Consider the following 6,000-nt stretch of genomic DNA (forward strand, 5'->3'; position numbering starts at 1 on the left):
TTAAGACAGTGAAGCCGAAAAAGAGTAGTACCAATATAAAGACACTCTTGGGATTTACACACTGTACATAGGCATAGATTTAGAGAGAGATGCAGGGGACACGACCCCCTCAATATTTAAAATGTGAATTTGTCGCCCTCAATAAAACATGAAAGTATGAAAGACATTTACACCATAAATTGCTGCATAAAAAAAATCACCAGAATGAAGGAAATTAAGTGTTTGATGCTCAAAATTTCATGGTGGTGGACTCTCACACCCAGTTTCATATGTTTTCCCACATGTTGAAACGAACACCCAAGGGCTGGTGAGACTGAAACACCTTGAGCAATTTAGACACTGATCTTAACATTATTTTCTATGTGCCAAAAGAGCATATCTTTAAGTCTAGAACCATCTTCACATCAGCATCCTTTTTATTTCTGTTTTCTCCAAACCCCAACAGTTTCAGCAGAAGACTTCTGTCACTTCCAGCAGCTGTAAAACAAAATCACAGTAAATATATTACTTTCAGAGAGCCAGTGAAAGTGGCCCTGCAACTTAATTCACCATGTTATGGAACCATTTTCAACCCATAATGGCCACTTACACTACAGACAACGACCAGTAGGAGGAAGCACACTCTTTGCCTCCAGACTTCCTGACCTAGTTTCAACTCTGAGCGTCTAGAACATTTTGTTCTCGTCTCATCCATCGTTCCCCATTTTCTCACATGAGGTCAACCGTTTTAAGTAGCTTAAAGACCGATAACTCAGGCGACTGAGGCCAGAGGGAAGAAAGAGCATATTTAAAATGCAATGCAGCCAAGCTTTTGAAAGGAATGTTCTCTTTCATGTAAACACTGGATCCGTCTTTGCTGTTTCTGAGCAATGAAAAGTTCAAAAGTTGTTGAAGTTCAGAGAAAAAATCCAGCTTATGTTGAGCATGAGATGTGCAGGGCTGCTCTCCATGGGATGTTAGGTTTTTTAATATCAATCAAATGCATTAACTCTGTGAATGCATTTAGCATCTTCTATACTTTAGGAGCTGATTTGCAGCCCTTCAATTTTCCACTGGCCCATGCTTATTTAGCAAAACTGGCCTCCATGTACGTCTGCTGTATGTAAGTGGTTGTTTATGGGTGTGCGTGAGTGTGTATATTATGTGTATGTGTACGACAGAGACTCATGACAACACTTATCTGTGCTATCGGACTACGTGCGAGAGAAAGAAAACTCTGTTGTGTGCAGACACACTCACACACACGCAGCACTGTTTATTGTGCACACATTCGTGGAGGAAGCACATGTATGTTTCGCCATGGGATAGGAAGCAGACACTCTTGCATTGTATTGTGGCGGTGCAGCTGAGTTCAGTGTCGGTGAAAGTAAATGGAGTGAAAGTTTTTGTAAAAAAAGTTCAACGCTAAGAGGATTATGTTACGTAAAGGCTTTTTGTTGTGTGAGTGTGTGCGCAGGTATCTTTATCAGTGATCAAACGGCGATAACATGGGAGTGGGATCATGTGGGCGTCTACGTGAAGAGGAGCTGGCACTGCTGCGTATGTGATTTAAAAGCTGTCACTCTGCTGTAGATTTAGATGTGCCCTGCTGCCCCTGTGCTCGCAAGTGGAGCATCGCAGACGTTATCATCAGAATACTCATGGTTGCGTGTGTGTGTGTGTGTGTGTTGTCTACCCACAACCTATGGCAGAAACTAAACCTAAAGAGGATCGCTCTCAGGGAACATGTGATTTTGACCTCCAAGTGCTTCTATTGAGCATCCTGTTCAACAAATTGCATGTTTGCTTTTTATTCCTGCTCTAGTCTTTCTGTAGCCTCGCTGCAACAAAGTGGTTTCGAAACCAAAACTCCAGGTTGCTTCCTGAAACGAAGCAATTTTTCATCAAAGAGCAAAAGGGTCAGGGAAGAGGCTTTGATGTAGCTGATAGCAAGGAGTAATAATAGTCGGCATTGTCCAGGGAATGCTCCTTTTATTTGTATATCAAGCAACTGCGGGTCATGTTTAATTCAGTAACAGTAAATGGTGATGAAGGAGAAGCTTTCAGCAGATGGCCATTTGGCAAAATTCCTCTCCAGGGAAGGTATTTAGACTTAGCAAATCTCCAGCAGTATGTCTGTGTGGCACTAAGAGTGTCTCGATGATACCTAGCAATAAGGCAGCCAAAGCTGTCGGTAGACATATCCCACAGCTGAACAAAAAGTACAGAGCAGCCACCACTAAACCCATGAAAGGCCTTGCCAGTCAGCCAAAACAGCAGCCTTTGTTCAGTGTATCACTAATCTTCCACAAACCGTTAGGATGAAGCACATTGTGCTTACCACCCTTGTGGTGACAATGCAGATTAGAGACATACAGGGAAATGAGCAGCGGGATGAAATGTTGTGAAATTAACTAGTCTACATTTACAAAGCCAACTGACAAACCACATTTAGACAGCAAAGTCAATGCCTTTTTTTTTCTTCTTCTTCTTTTTTTTTTGTCAATACCCCCGTGGTGTGTGTATACACGTGTTTCTGCGCTGATGTTTTTGTTTTGCAGACATCTCGCAGGACCGCAGACCAATACAATTACGTAAAAGGGGCGTCTGCAGTAAATGGAGGGCACTGTGCAGTTGTCTTAGATCACCTTGAGGCTCATTATTGAACACGCGCGCCCGCTCCGCACACAGAAAACACAAAAAACCTTTCTGTGCTAGCTGTGCAAAGTGAAAGCAGTCGTTCTCAGAACATGCTGTCCTTGGTTGGTTTTTACAAAAGGAAGTGGCTGAAAACCACCTACACACACACACACAAGCGCACACACACACAGATACATAAACACGCCGGCCTTCATGTGCAGAGAGACACCATTAACAATAGGATCTTGCGTATCTGTTGACAATGAAAGGAATCTAAGCCGAACTTACTTAAATGGAAAATGTTTTCTAAAGTTCACTTTATACAGTGACTATTGGTTATGCTATTAATCATAAAAATATTTCAGCCATTTTGAAAAGAGGCCATGAAGACCTTTATATTTGGATTGACTAGCCAGTACAATAAAACACTGCAAGGATTTTTCTGTTAGAAAAGCGGTTCAAGGATGCATCAAGTCAAGTCAGTTTTATTTTTGTAACATCAAATCATAACAAAAGTTATCTCAGGACACTTTAAGAGCAAGTCTAGGCCATACTCTCTAATTTATCCAACAATGGCCAGCACACACACACACTGGCGGCTGTGGCGAGGAGAAACTTCCTTTTAAGAGGCAGAAACTTTTGAGCAGAAGCAGGCTCTGTGGTGGGCGGCCATCTGCCTCGACCGCTTGCGCTGAGGTATGGAAATGCAGTGGCGATCAATCTATTCCAGGTAGTTTCTCATCCTGTAAAATTCAGCTGCGAAACAAACCTGAAATCTGAACTGTGCAGGATATGAAATTCCAAATATGAAGCAGTCAGGTGTGACTGCCTCGTGAAAGGCAAATTTGTGATCTTTAAAAGGGAAGTGGTGAATTGTCACATGTCTGCAAGATGTAATAAATTCACAGTCCAAAGAGGAAAGGAATTTCACACTGTATGTATAACTCATAACCCTGTCATATGGTGCAACAACTGCATTAAAACTTGTTGTTAAATAAGGTGAGAGGGCACCCCCAAGAGCATACAGTATCAACACGTGTGTATGCTTGTGTTTATGTGTACTCTGCACACGTGTTAGTTTTGATATGTAGTGTTTGGGTACACTCACAAGGTTGTTTATATTGTGTTTTCTCACACTGAGGCTGCTGCGCTGCCAACTTGACCTTAGATCACTGAGCTGCAGTGGAAGGAAAGAATGCTCTGCCAATTACACCGTCATCACATAACCACACCTCTTTGGAAAGCTTAAGGACAATGGGAAAAACATCTAGTTTGAGCTATCAGGGACTTCTTCTGCCAACAGCACAAAGAAAAAAAAGTAAAGTAAAATAAACCTGGCTACCTCAGGGTATAAATGGCCACTTTTACACACTGACTTTTTTACTGTCCACCTGAATGCTACCATTCAAGTCGAGGAGGATGTTAAAATCTGGTTCAAGAGCTTCTACTATATTTTGTGTTGAGAGCTCACCTTCACCACCTTTCTCTGTTTACATAGAGGAAACCAGGCCACTCCCAAAATCACACAATCGATGTCTTTCTGTACAAGCTGTCATAATATATAGCTCAATGGGCTGTTAAGTGAACAGGAAGACCAACTGATGCCAACTGTACATGAGCAGGTGACCACAAAGTTTTATAAGCTATGCTCAATGGCACACTGGCACATTGATTTGCTATTTTTTTGCTGGTCTAGTAGGCAGGTAGCATGAAGTTAGCAACCAAACTAGTTATTAGCGCCTGAGAACCGGACGAATCAGCGAGCTCATGTTTTATTTGCTCTGGCAGATGCGTCTGTTCCTCCTTCCTTTCAACCGATTTCCAGTCGACCTGGCTCGCTTCAGCATCCGTTCATCTTTTATGGGTTAGGTTTATGACGATGACGGACAAGTTGTGAAGCCGTAAAGCAAAATATGTAGCGACTGTTTCTGGCTCGTGCACTCCTGTGCTGGGAGGACATTAACCTATGTTTAGCATGCATGTTCGAAAACAACCAAGATGGCTGCAGCTGATGAGGAACTTAACTACTGTTTTGAAATTCTGATGCCAAAAACAGTGACATCCATTCACAGAAATATTAATTATAATACACCATCATAGCTCATCTCTGCATGCTGTAAGCTGTTTACATTTGTTTGCCGCTTAGCACTATGCATCACATTTCATAGCTCTGTTTTTTTTTTAAGTCTTTCCAGTTGCTCCCAGAGTGGGTCTACGATTGTTGTTAACACCCCGTGAAAATCAAAAATGAACTGACTGAAGCAGGATTCATACTTCTGCACCAAACTGACCCTGTACCTATAGGCTCTACAGCGACGTAGAGCTGACGCTGTACCCTTCGCCATAGCCTGACGTGCACCTCCTCAGAAATGTAACTACACGTCGCGGTGACGCAGACCTCCTGTCTGTCTTTCTAAGCTGAAACCATTTCCCTCAGTGGAAACGAAGCTCTTATTCGCTTTAATTTCACAGATAAGAAACAATAAATTGTGAAGACAATAAAGCCTCCACAAAAATAATATTTTATGTCTTGTGTGTGATTTACCCTGGCTTCATATGAGTAGAGAAAATCTCTGCTAGTTGCTAGGCTAATTTATACAATGTAAAATGCCATAGGCTTGTGCTAATAACGTTAGCATGTTATATTTGTTTGGAAAATGTGTTCAGTATAAGACAGTTGTTTTCTTGGTGAACCTTATCAGTTGCAATAGAGCCGAATTTTGTAACATTACCTTTGTTAAATGTTGCTGTTTTCCCTGGCTTCATATGAGTAGAGAAAAAGTCTGTTAGCTGCTAGGCTAATTTATACAATGTAAAATGCCATAGGCTTGTGCTAAAAACATTAGCATGTTGTATTTGTGGGGCAAATGTGTCCAGATAAAGACAAATGCTTTGTCTGTAAATGCTGGAAGTTAAAGTGAAGCTGATTTGTGTACTTGTGTTTGAAATTGTCTCTATTAAGCCATGTTTAATGTGTGTTTAATGTGTGTTTTGAATCAATAAAACTTTACAACACTTCACAGAAACCCCGACACCGACTAGCATTCTGGAGGTGTAACTGCAGAGTGACACAGACACACCACCGCACAAGTAGAAATGCTCTCAACGGCATCGGCCATGTGCATAGGCTACAGCGAAGGCTCTGCATAGAGCTGTCGCACAAGTTTATATGCTGCTTAATTGCATTTGCAAATTGGTCTGGCAATGTTATGCTAATTATTCATCTTTTTAAATGACTACATTAAAATTCTATAAATGTCTTCATATTGGACACAGTTTAGTTGTAGTGTAATGCAAGCTAATTGTCGTCTGTCCTGTTAGCAGTGTACTAAAGTGAAAAAGCAAATTATTTACTCGTGACTATGTTCTCTGAATTTAACA

Source organism: Epinephelus lanceolatus, chromosome 7 (genome assembly GCF_041903045.1).
Source record: "Epinephelus lanceolatus isolate andai-2023 chromosome 7, ASM4190304v1, whole genome shotgun sequence".
NCBI lineage: Eukaryota > Metazoa > Chordata > Actinopteri > Perciformes > Serranidae > Epinephelus > Epinephelus lanceolatus.